A 13,438-nucleotide genomic window follows, 5' to 3' on the forward strand; every position below is an offset into this window, starting at 1 on the left:
AATATGGTACCGAGGTACCCAGGGCATAGGTATACCCAAGAGGTCTCCCATGGGCTGAAGCATGTATTATGCAACCCATGGGAGACCACTCAAATTGTGATTCCAGGCCTGTCATTGCAGCCTGTGTAAGATTGTGCTAGCACCACCACTTATGACAGATATTAGAGGTCACTACAATTAAAACCTATAAGTCACCCCTAAGGTAGGCCTTTCCATCCTGAGGGTAGGGTGCTCTATCCTAAGTGTGAGGGTGGCCATGCATGAGCGGGGCACCCCAACAACATTCTGAGTCCATTCTCCTGGGTTGTAAGAGCATCAGCCATTATGACATGTAGAGTGGCCATGCGTCATTACGCGATGGCCATCTCTATATTGGCTGTAACAAACCCTGTCATGTTTGGTATCAAACATGTTGGAATCATACCTCCACACCTTAAATGGTGTGGGAGGTATGATTCCATGCACTGTAAAGTTCTTCTGGGAGGCCCTCAGTACTCCCGGTGCCAGTCTTCCAAAACTAGACAGAAAGCTAAGGCTTCTGCCGACCGGTGACACCCTTCAGCCCTCCTGCGGCTGAGCCATGCTCGAGCAGGGGAAGGCAGAACAAAAGATATCCTGTCATAGGGAGGTGTGGCCACCTTCCAGACAGGGTTTAGTGTATTGGGGCAGGGTAGGAGCGATTGACAGTGCCACTGAGACTGCTTGAAAGACACATTTGGTACCCTCCTCGCATACTCCTGTTCCTACCCGTCAGGAGCTGTAGGCTCACGCTCTGGCATGAAACTGGACAAAGGATACAGGAGTAAACTCCCCACTGTATAGCCCCTCGTCTGGGAGGCACCCCATTTGAGTTGGCTTTGGGACTCTGCCCACTTTACCACTGTTAACTAGTGATAAAGTTATTGTGCTCTCTCTAAATGGTAAAATTGGCTTACACCCATCTTGCACATTTTATTTACTTGTAAGTCCCTAGTAAAGTAGTACTACATGTGCCCATGGTCTGTAAATTATAGGCTACTAGTATGCCTGCAGCACTTTTTTTGTCACCTATTAAAGTAACCCCTTTAAACACATCTCAGGACTGCCACTGCAGCATGCGTGTGCAGTTTTAAAAGGCCATTTCAACCTGGCAAAATAAACCTTTTGCCAGGCCTAAACGTTCCTTTTCAACACATACAAGTAACACCTGGGGTAGACTCTAAACAGCCAATAGGGCATGGTGCAGTGTTTTTAATGAGTTGGATATGCACTTTCGACTTTTATATTTCTTGATATAAAAAAACATTTACATTTGTTTTTCACTACTGCAAGTTCTGCCTCTCCCATATGATAACATTTGGTTACTGTTGGACTTGGCCCTTTTTGCAGGGTCATCCCTGAACTTTTTTGCCTTCCTCCTGGTATTTTTTCTGACCTGGTGTTAGTGGTTTTAGGACTCTGTGCACTTTATCACTGCTGTCCAGTGTAAAGCGCATATTCTCTCCATGGTAAACGTGGTAAGATTGTCCTACACCTGTTTGGCATATTTAAATTACCTATCAGTCCCCTGTAAAGAGGTATCTCATATACCCGGGGCCAGTATATTAAATGCTACTGGTGGGCTTGCAGTGCTGCTTGCACCATCCACCAAAGTAGCCTTTCAAACCTGCCTCAGGCCTCTTCCATTGCATGGCTTGTGCGCGCAGTTTACTGCTGCCGTCATGTGGCACATAAAGTGGGCGCCACGTCTGTGACTCCCTTTTACTACAAATCAGTCACCCCTAAGGTAGGCCCTAGCTATCCCTGTGGGCAGGGTGCCCTGTAGGTAAAAGGTAGGACATGTGCCTTAACTGTATGGCATGTTCTGGTAGTGACAAACATCCATTTTGGTTTCTCACTACTGTGAGGCTGCCCTCCCATAGGAATTTATTGGGGATTCCCTGATATGTGTTTCAGTCGTAATTCCTGATATGAGAGGAGTAGTGTGATCAAGTTTGGTATGTGTGGAGTAGTGGTAATAAATGCTGTGTAATGGTGTTCGCAGATTTATTATCACCATTTTTGAAATGCCACTTTTAAGAGTGGGCATTTCTGTGTGCTATGTGTCTTTGTGCCTGCCTGTTGTGTATTGCATGTCTGGCTCTGGAGTGACAAGGGCTAGGGAGGGGCAGTGGCTCCAAAGGGGCTGGGTGAATCAGCTCTAGGCTGAATAGGCTGATCTGCATTGGGAGTAGTGGGAGGAGTAGCACCTGGGCCTGAATAAGACTGTGTCTGCACTACTCACTGCTGGTTCCACCCCCCTATGGCGTGTCTGGGGCCAGAGCCTACACTGACAAAGGGGGGTGTTGTACACATCTAAGAAAATGCTTGAGTGCCCCCCAGAACTGGTTTGGACCGGGCACAGGGCTCTGTACCAGGGGGAAAACAAAGGACATAGGTAATATAAATATTGGGGCAGTGACCCCATGCACGTGCTTTGTGCTTGGACATGCTTGGACATGGACGAAGAGGACTGCTGGGTAACAGGAGGAAACGCCACAAAGGACTTCCCCTCTACTGGAGGGCCCTGTGAGCCTTTCCTGCCTGGGCCCAGCTCTGGCCCAGTGATGGCAGGGCTGGAGATCCTGGCTGCAGGTCTCAGCAGACTTAGCGCTAAGAGAGCACTGGATTAATTGGAGGTGCCTCCCCTTTCCCTTGGGGAAACTTTACCTTTGTTTGCCTGATCCTGCGGGCACGCGTCTCTTGACACCGCAAAGGTAGTGGTAAGCGTGCCAGGGAAGTCTCGGCTGAGCCCCCACCATGGGGTGTGCAGATCTCCTTGAGGGCAGTGAGTCTCGTATGCAAAGCCAGCAGGGAGGAGAGGTCTTCAAGGGAGAAGTTGCGGAGACTTTGCTCCATGGCTGAGGACGGAAGTCAGATACAGCCTGTTTGTGAGCAGGGCCGACAGGAGAGGCCGAACCGGAGGCTCACCGACTCTGTTGTCACTCAGAGACAGCCGTGCAGCCTTGCATATCGTAGTGAGGAGATCTGCCTCGCTATTTGAGGAAGACCTGTGGAGCTAGGAACAGGAGCCTTGGCTCGCGGCAACCCAGCAGGAAGCTCAGACCGAAAACGGGGCGAGGCTGTTGTTGCCTGGTTGTGGGCGTGGTGCGGGGTGCGACTGATGCATATGCAGAGCCGACTGAGACTGGCAAGGAGGAGGTGAGCCCTAAGCATTGGGAGGGCTCTAGACCGACCCTATTGGGTGTTTCCTGGCAATTAAGCAGCTATGCCGCATGGTTGCGGGCAGCTACATCCTTAGTGGCTTGTTGAAAACAGAGTTCGGACTGCTTCACCCATTGTGGGGGGTCCCAAGGAGTCCAATTCACCCGGGACGCAGGTGACTGTGCTGGAATCCTCAACAAGTGGGAAGGAATCTTCACAAACCTACCACACAGTCCAAGTGGTGAGTGCAAAGGCACTAGGACTGCCGATTAGGGGGTCAGTGAGCACCTCAGGATATTGTGACCTGTTGTGCAGTTTGTACCTAGGAGGGCCCATGATGTGTGCATCCCATTCCAATGTTGGCTACGTGCACTACTGTTGAGGCTTAGGCCATATTGTGCTGAGATATTGCCTAACATGGGCCCCTTTGAAAGTGGGTACTGTGGTAGACTCTTACCAATGATAATATGCATAATGTGCTAAGCTGAGTGCCCATTTGTGTAGTGATAGTGATGCACTGCACTACGGCTGCTTATGTTTTAGCTAACATGCTGTACTAGGCGATGCCAGGATGGTCATGCATAATGTGTTTATACTAAGTACAGTGTTTACCAGTAGTTACTGGTTGCTTTGCTAAATGTGCATTGTGATGTTATGACAGTGGCCCATATGGCCCTGTAAGTGTATATAATCGCCTGTAAAGTGGTACCTAGTGCTAGGTGGCACAGTGTATATATGTGATTATGCTCTAATGTGTTTTTAGGGTAATACAAAGGCTATTTTTATATGACCTTGTGTGGAGTTCCATTTGTGTTGTGCCTATTGTGACGCTGCTGTGTGAGTGTGTTGCACAAACACTTTACCTCTGGGATAAACCTGAATGCTCGTGCCAGGCTACCAAGGGGGTGAGCCGGGGTTATCTTCGGTGTGTAACTCCCTTGCCCTGACTAAAGAGGTGGTTTCTGCCTGGCTTAGGTGCATGCCCTAGCCAACCACAAATCCCAATTTTAACAATTACCTCATTAGAATTAATAAGTGATATCTTTCAATTGGGAAAACCCACAGGTGATGGACAGAATCCAGAACAATGTCACCCCAGTACAGAGATCTGGGCCTAAATCCATCGTTTTTTTACTCACCATACCATTCCAGTTTGAACCCAGCCACATGCAAATCAGTTTTGACCCTGTACCCATGGGAACAGTCCAGACCGAACTGCCAAGCCAGGTTCTCCCTGGACTGGAAACAAGCATCCTAGGGCCAATTTCGGGCTTTCAGCCCTCTTCAGCCAGGATAGCTTGATTCCAGTGGCATTGAGAGCACAGGACTCACATCTGAGCATACCCATCCCACTCGGGGTGACAAATGCAAAAACAACAGGTGATGGACAGAATGCAGAACAATGTCATACATTCACCCCAGTACAGAGATCTGGGCCTAAATCAATCGTTTTTTTGCTCACCATGCCATTCCAGTTTGAACCCAGCCATATGCAAATCAGTCTTGACCCTGTGCCCCATGGGAACAGTCCAGCCCAAACTACCAAGCCAGGTTCACCCTGGACTGGAAACAAGCATCCTAGGACCGGTTTTGGGCTTTCAGCCCTCTTTAGCCAGGATAGATTGATTCCAGTGGCATGGAGAGCACGGGACTCACGTCTGAGCATACCCATCCCACTCGGGGTGACAAATGCAAAAACAACAGGTGATGGACAGAATGCAGAACAATGTCATACATTCACCCCAGTACAGAGATCTTGGCCTAAATCTATTGTTGTTTTGCTCACCATGCCATTCCAGTTTGAACCCAGCCATATCCAAATCAGTCTTGACCCTGTGCCCCATGGAAACAGTCCAGCCCGAACTGCCAAGCCAGGTTCTCCCTGGACTGGAAACAAGCATCCTAGGACTGGTTTCGGGCTTTCAGCCCTCTTCAGCCAGGATAGCTTGATTCCAGTGCATTGGAGAGCTCAGGACTCACGTCTGAGCATACCTGTCCCACTCGGGTGACAAATGCAAAAACAACTGTTGATGGACAGAATGCAGAACAATGCCATACATTCACCCCAGTATAGAGATCTGGTCTAAATCCATCGTTTTTTTGCTCACCATTCCATTCCAGTTTGAACCCAGCCATATGCAAATCCATCTTGTCCCTGTGCCCCATGGGAACAGTCGAGCCCGAACTGCCAAGCCAGGTTCTCCCTGGACTGGAAACAAGCAGCCTATGACCGGTTTCGGGTTTTCAGCCCTCTTCAGCCAGGATAGCTTGATTCCAATGACATGGAGAGCTCGGGACTCATGTCTGAGCATACCCATCCCACTCGGGGTAAAAAATGCAAAAACAACAGGTGATGGACAGAATGCAGAACAATGTCATACATTCATCCCAGTACAGAGATCTGGGCCTAAATCCATTGTTGTTTTTCTCACCATGAAATTCCAGTTTGAACCCAGCCATATGCAAATCAGTCTTTACCCTGTGCCCCGTGGAAACAGTCCATCCCGAACTGCCAAACCAGGTTCTCCCTGGACTGGAAACAAGCATCCTAGGACCGGTTTCGGGCTTTCAGCCCTCTTCAGCCAGGATAGCTTGATTCCAGTGGCATGGAGAGCACGGGACTCACGTCTGAGCATACCTGTCCCACTCGGGTGACAAATGCAAAAACAGCAGGTGAAGGACAGAATGCAGAACAATGTCATACATTCACCCCAGTACAGAGATCTGGGCCTAAATCCATCTTTGTTTTGCTCACCATGCCATTCCAGTTTGAACCCAGCCATATGCAAATAAGTCTTGACCCTGTGCCCCATGGAAACAGTCCAGCCCGAACTACCAAACAAGGTTCTCCCTGGACTGGAAACAAGCATCCTAGGACCGGTTTCGGGCTTTCAGCCTTCTTCAGCCAGGGTAGTTTGATTTTAGTGGCATGAAGAGCACGGGACTCACGTCTGAGCATACCCGTCCTACTCGGGGTGACGAATGCTAAAATAACAGGTGATGGACAGAATGCAGAACAATGTCATACATTCACCCCAGTACAGAGATCTGGGCCTAAATCCATAGTTTTTTTGCTCACCATGCCATTCCAGTTTGAACCCAGCCATATGCAAACTAGTCTTGACCCTGTGCCCCATGGGAACAGTCCAGCCCGAACTGCCAAGCCATGTTCTCCCTGGACTGGAAACAAGCATCCTAGGACCGATTTCGGGCTTTCAGCTTTCTTCAGCCAGGGTAGGTTGATTCCAGTGGCATGGAGAGCGGGGGACTCACGTCTGAGCATACCCGTCCTACTCGGGTTGACGAATGCTAAAACAACAGGTGATGGACAGAATGCAGAACAATGTCATACATTCACCCCAGTGCAGAGATCTGGGCCTAAATCCATCGTTTTTCTGCTCACCATGCCATTCCAGTTTGAACCCAGCCATATGCAAATCAATCTTAACCCTGTGCCCCATGGGAACAGTCCAGCCCGAACTGCCAAGCCAGGTTTTCCCTGGACTGGAAACAAGCATCCTAGGACCGGTTTCAGGCTTTTAGCCCTCTTCGGCCTGGATAGCTTGATTTCAGTGGCATGGAGAGCACGGGACCCAGATCAGTTGACTAGGGATGAATGTTTGATTTGCTCAAACGCTCCGTCCATCATCCCCTTTTGTACCGCTTTGTTGGCAGGGTATGCTCAGACATTAGTCCCTTGCTCACTTTGCCACTGGATTCAAGATAGCCTGGCTGATGAGGGTTATGAACCCGAAACCGGTCCCAGGATGCTTGTTTCCGGTCCAGGGAAGATATGGCTTGGCAGTTCGGGCTGGACTGTTCCCATGAGGCATAGGGTCAGACTAATTTGCATATGGCCATGTCTAAACTGGGGTGGCGAAGTGAGCTAAAGAATGGCGATGGATTAAACCCTGATCAATTGACTGGGGGTGAGTGTTTGATTTGCTCAAACGCTCCGTCCATCATCCCCTTTTGTATCGCTTTGTTTGCCCTAAGTTGGCATGGTATGCTCTGAAGTGAGTCCCTTGCTCACTTTGCATCTGGATTCAAAATCGTCTGGCTGATGAGGGTTATGAACCCGAATCTGGTCCAAGGATGCTTGTTTCCGGTCCAGGGAAGATATGGCTTGGCAGTTCGGGCTGGACTGTTCCCATGAGGCATAGGGTCAGACTAATTTGCATATGGCCATGTCTAAACTGGGGTGGCGAAGTGAGCTAAAGAATGGCGATGGATTAAACCCTGATCAATTGACTGGGGGTGAGTGTTTGATTTGCTCAAACGCTCCGTCCATCATCCCCTTTTGTATCGCTTTGTTTGCCCTAAGTTGGCAGGGTATGCTCAGACATGAGTCCCTTGCTCACTTTGCATCTGGATTCAAGATAGCCTGGCTGAGGGGAGTTATGAACCCGAAGCCGGTCCCAGGATGCTTGTTTCCAGTCCGGGGAAGTTCAGGCTGGACTGTTCCCATGAGGCACATGGTCAGACTGATTTGCATAATGCCAATTCTGAACTGGGGTGATGGAGTGAGCTAAAGAATGGTGATGGATTAATCCTAGATCAGTTGACTGGGGGTGAGTGTTTGATTTGCTCAAACGCTCCGTCCATCATCCCCTTTTGTATTGCCATCTTTCAATTGGGAGCAGGTAGGAATATTGAGTTTGGTCTCTAAAGACTTTGTAATTATGATAACACCAATTTTTGAAACTTGAGATTTTCTTGTCCTAACCATTTATTGCCCGCAGCCTTGTTATTCGTCACTTGACAAGATATAGCTGACAGTAAATCATTGTGTATTGCTCCCATACAGTGATGCAGAATGGAATTCTCCCCGCACCTGAGCGTTCCACGGGCCATGACGAGCTGAGCTCGTCATGAGCACCGGAGCGCTGTTGCTCATGACGTGCTCAGCTCGTCATGAGCATCCAAGAGGTTAAAGAAACTAGGGTGTGATTTCAGTAAAGGACATCATTCGGAGACCGTTTCGAACGGGAGTTAAAAGAGCTGTACATGGAGTACCCTTGTAAACTAAAAAGAATAACATGAAGTGTTTCAGTATTACTAGCGCTCCTTAATTCAATGAAATGACTGAGCTGAACAAGCATTTGCAATGCAATAGGTCTTGCATTTACGCGCGTTTAAGCTATTGGCATTGTAAATGATAATTCCTTTTATTTATGTTTTAAAAACCAAAACATAAATAAAAGGCTTTGTAATTTACAACGGCAATAGCTCAAACTCTTGTAAATGCGAGACCTATTGCATTGCAAATGCTTGTCTCAATTTATATTCAATATAGTGTTGTATGACCTGAGCTCAACCAATATCTTGGAGAACCTGGCTTCGTTGGCTGCATGGCAATCAGTTGTCTGAAAATCTGGCATGGTCAGGAGGACAGAGTCCCGCATATCATATGTCAGGTCTCAGTCGCTCACATGTACCCTTTCTGAAAGGGTGGGAGAGCTAGGCAAATCTAACAAACATCAGTCAGGGCCCTTAAAAGCGGCATTGAAAAGACACTCAGTCCCGGAAAGGCCAAAGTCACATACATGCATGCTGGCGCCAAAGGTGTGGAAGAGTCAGTCACGTAGGAGTCAGGGCTCTGAGCTTGGAAGGTCGCTCACATGTATGGTCACTGAAGTGCCTGTGAGCGGGGGAAGTGCCCCTCGCATGCAAGGCTCAAATAATCCTGGCAGAGCCACTCAACTCACAAGTCAGGTCTTTTCATGAGTAGAATAGTTGAGTCAGTGTAAACCACGCCTCTAAAGATTGGAAAGTCGGTAGAGCTGGGGCAGAGTCCCTGGAAAGTCATCTGCGTACTAGACTTGAATGGCTAGCTAGACGGTCACATGTCCAGCTTGTCAGATACAGCAAAGGTTCGTACAGAGTCACGTCAGATGGACAGTCACATATGAAGTCTGTCAAATGCAACAAAGGTTGGGACAGGGTCACGTCAGTGGTTGGGGCTGTCAGTCACACACGTGTGGCACATGTGGCAGGAAACTAATTGCCACGTCAGAAAAACACACGTCCCAGCACCATCGCCTCTCCTCTGTCGGATAATAAAACTAATTTATTTTGTTTTACCTCGGCCTTAATTTCCTCTCTGCAAAAGTCTCTCTGTCCGACAGCGCAGGCCGTTTTCAATCTACGGAATAATCACGCATGGAAAGAAAATATGAATGAGGACCGGGTGTGACGAAATAATTACTCGCACAATGACTCACTTAGTTTAGCAATAAAGGCCACTTTATTAAGACAGGTGCCATTTATTTTCTCAAAAACACATTTTGCCATTTTATGATCAATCCAATCCCCAAGCTTATACCAAACTATCTACAACCAAACCCCCCAAATGTTGACCCCCCAACAAACCCAGAAGAACTGACCCCCATTGATAAATCCCCTTCATTCTCATTTCCTTTCCCCCGTTACTGTGCACCCCACCTCCCCCCTTTGAGGATGGACAAACCCGCTCAAGGCTGCCCATCCCCCAGAAAACTTCTGCCTACCAAAAAATGGCTAAAGAAAAACCTGTCTTATCGTGACACGAAATCCTGGACAAAAACCCCCAGGCAGTAGCCAAGGAAAAATTGTACTCTGTACAAAAATTGAAAACAAAAGAAGAAAAAAGAGGGATGGGTGGGTGGGACAAAAAACTCCTCCACAACCTCCCGCCTTCCGAGGGCACAGTGATTTTCCCACCCCGCTAATTGCTTTCCCTGCCGCGTGCCAGCTGCCCTGATTGGCCCCTTGCCCCCCCACCTGTGCGGCCACTCCCACTGTGCGAAACAGCCCAGGGGGAAACCGGCTTGTGCCCTGCTCCCCCTAGGTCCCCCTCGCACAATGACTCACGGACCACAAGTTCTTAGTTTAGCAAAAAAGGCCACTTTATTAAGACCAGTGCCATTTATTTTCTCAAAAACACATTTTGCCATTTTATGATCAATCCAATCACCAAGCTTATACCAAACTATCTACAACCTAACCCCCCAAATGTTGACTCCCCACCAAACTTAGAAGAACTGACCCCCATTGATAAATCCTCCTTCATTCTCATTTCCTTTCCCCCGTGACTGTGTACCCCACCTCCCCCCTTTGAGAATGGACAAACCCGCTCAAGGCTGCCCACCGCCCCCCCGATTAATTCCACCAATCAGGAAACCAAATAGAGTTTTCCTGCCCCACCAAGGAAGAAAATTCATAACATTGTGTTAGAACACCATAAATTCTCCTGCCAGATTTCCACAATCAAATCCCTCAATTCGAGTAAATAGAAGGCCTGCCCCATTTTAGACAAATGTACCCCATCCTCACAGAAAAGATGCCCTTCAGTGCTTTTTATGGAAGAATAAGATAGCACCTCGGTCGGTGCTTCTTCCTGCAAAACGGAAGCAAAACGGAAGTGACATATCCGATCGCAAGTCAACAATAAGCCAGATAAGAACAGCAATGCCAGAATTAACCAATGGCAAGCGGCAGGAGAAAAATGCCCTCCATATTTCTGTTTAATACAGGTCTTGCGACAGCACATGTGCTGTCTAGGCTTGACCTAAAAATGAAGAGGCAGGGAAAACACGAAACCGCAGTGCCCAGTTTGAACAAGCATTGGCAAATGCATTATTCTTTCGCCTTTGTGATTAATAATACATTTTTTTGAAAGTTTTTGCTTGGTGAGCAGTTGTGCAATATAAGTTAAAGAAAGTCCATAACAGTGTTATGATTTGTTTATTGAGAAAGGCAATATACTGTGTAGTAAGTGGAGGTAATATAAAGCACTTGTGTGCCAGTGTTAACAGTTAGTGGTTTATAACCAAATACAATGCCATACCAACCCTGCATTCACCGACTATGTACTGTGCAGCCCAAGTGGATCTGGTTTACGTAATATAAAATTGAAGAATAAATACAAAATTGATAAACATGTAAAGACTGATTTTTTAATAGAGTGGATCTATGTAGAGTGTAGGTGTCAGCCTGAATTTAAGTGTTATTTGCAGAGCTCATGGCATTAACCTACATGGATTTTTGAGTCTGTTTAGACAGTGCAACTGTTACCTGTCCTGGTAACCTACACCAAAATTCTACAGTTTTTTGCTTCCAGACAAATACATATCTATTCCCGTGCTTGAAATTTATATTAAATGTGCCTATTCGCCCATGTGAGATCTATTGACTTTGTCAATGTTTTTAAAACCTGCTGCAAAAAAGCACAGGCTGTTGTGCAACATGGCTTAAAGTTAAGAAAAAAAGCACTATGAACGACCAGCACTGGTCTCATACCAGCAGTTTTTTTAAGCCATGTTGCAGAGCAGTCCGGGCTACTGTGTAATATGTTTAAAAAAATGGTAGGGGGAGGAAGCAGCAATAACCTTAACGGACAGGGGGAGGAGGGGTGGTATTGTGAAAACAATACGAGGGAGGTGCAGGGGAGAAGGGAAGGAGCACCAGACAGCGGTAAAGGGACTACACTCAGGCATTGAGCCAAGTAGGCATGTGGGTGTGAGTGATGGAGTATGCGCTGTTAGTGCGAATAGTATGAAAAGGGGTAGGAACACATTTGGGGGTCACGTGTTAAAAGTACAGATAGATGCCACTAAAGGAGGCATTGCAATTATTAAGGAAGGCTTTGAGGATAGTAAAATCATGTTACCCTTTTCATTTTATGTTCTTTTGCATTTGTGTTTTTCTATTAGAGAGTGTTCAAACAAAAACCATTTGCTACTTCCTATAACAAGCATTTGCAATGCAATCGGTCTCGCCTTTGGGACCATATATGTATTTAGCTATGAAGCACATTAGCCTGGGTGCTGAAACCTACTATTCTTTAACATGAAGGGAAATTAAGCACCAAACTGTGTGACATGCCAGTTATGGGAGCACATGGAGAGAAATGTTGCCTTTCAGCTGGAAATGGAATAGTCCAAAGCTCTGTTTTTAATATAATATCAGGGCCTTCGGTGGTCATATCACTTAAAATACAGGATTTGAATTTTTTTTGTCTACGGGTGCTCGTGGAAGACAATTTCTATTGCCTGGAATCTAGAGAAGCTAAAGTGATTCTGGTGTTTTACTGACCTCTGCTGGTTGTTTCTATCAAGACAGTTAAATAGAGGCAGTTGAACAGAAAGAAAAGTCCCTAAGTTGAAGCAGACAAGTCCTAGGGCTGATCTCCAGAGCCTACAAAGTAAATACATATATAGGTATATACTAAAGTATATACAAGAGGTCTCGAATGCTCGACCTAAAAATCATACATCTCTTGACCCCCTGCATGTAGGTTATATATGATACTATGCACAGTAAAGCAATTATCTGCATGCACATATAATACACATTGCTGATTTCTTAACCACACCTATGCCAGTAAAAAGAGTGTGCGAAAGGTTTCTGACAATCCTTATGATGTTGTGACCACAGTACATCACCTACACTATTTAGTCCCCTCCATTGTTTTGCTGAAACCTGGATTTCCGGTTCAATGGATAGCAAACTTGAGTGTCCAGGATTGGACACTACACAAAATACATTTTAGAAAGTTGGTTACTGGTTTTGAGCTACAGTGAGCTCTTTCAATCCACAGTCTTTTCTCCTGGCCATCGTGTTTGTGAGTAAAGGGCATGCTAAGGGGCACATCTATCATGCTGTGTCCCGATGGAACTGTATTTCATGAATAATTTGGTAAACCTGGCTCCTAATGCCAAGTCAAGTTTTAAATATTAATGGTACTCACAAACCGGCAATAAGGAAAAGCAGAAAGAGAGCTATCAAAAAGAAAAGTGAGTTGACAGTTATAATGCAAAGAATGGACAGTAAATCAGGGTTCACTGCATAAGCAAGCGTCAAGGCAAGCATGGCACCGGGGACTGGGTCGGACAGTACTAGGCTCAGGGGGGCTATAAGGAAGAAGAGGCCTCTTACCTGGGAAAGCTGCAGTGGGTTGGGACAGGCAAAGAGTGCTGAACTTGAGCTGAAGCTGATGGCTCCTCTGCCGCTTAGGATGTGCTTGGGCACCGGCCTGTCTAGGGGCAGAACCAGTAGCTGGTAACATACTTCCATCGAACAGGTCCCCGGGAGGCCTGGCCGCCATCAGCCCGGGGAGAGGGTCAACACCCAACAAAGCAGCCTTAGACCCAGTGCACTGACCACCAGATTTTGACTGCCTAAACCCAACAGTTCAACTTGAAACCCCTGGAAGAGTATACTCCACTCGCTATTAGGAGAGGGTGTCTAACAACCACCGTAGCGCCCACCAAAC

This window comes from Lissotriton vulgaris, chromosome 5, assembly GCF_964263255.1.
Source record: "Lissotriton vulgaris chromosome 5, aLisVul1.2, whole genome shotgun sequence".
NCBI lineage: Eukaryota > Metazoa > Chordata > Amphibia > Caudata > Salamandridae > Lissotriton > Lissotriton vulgaris.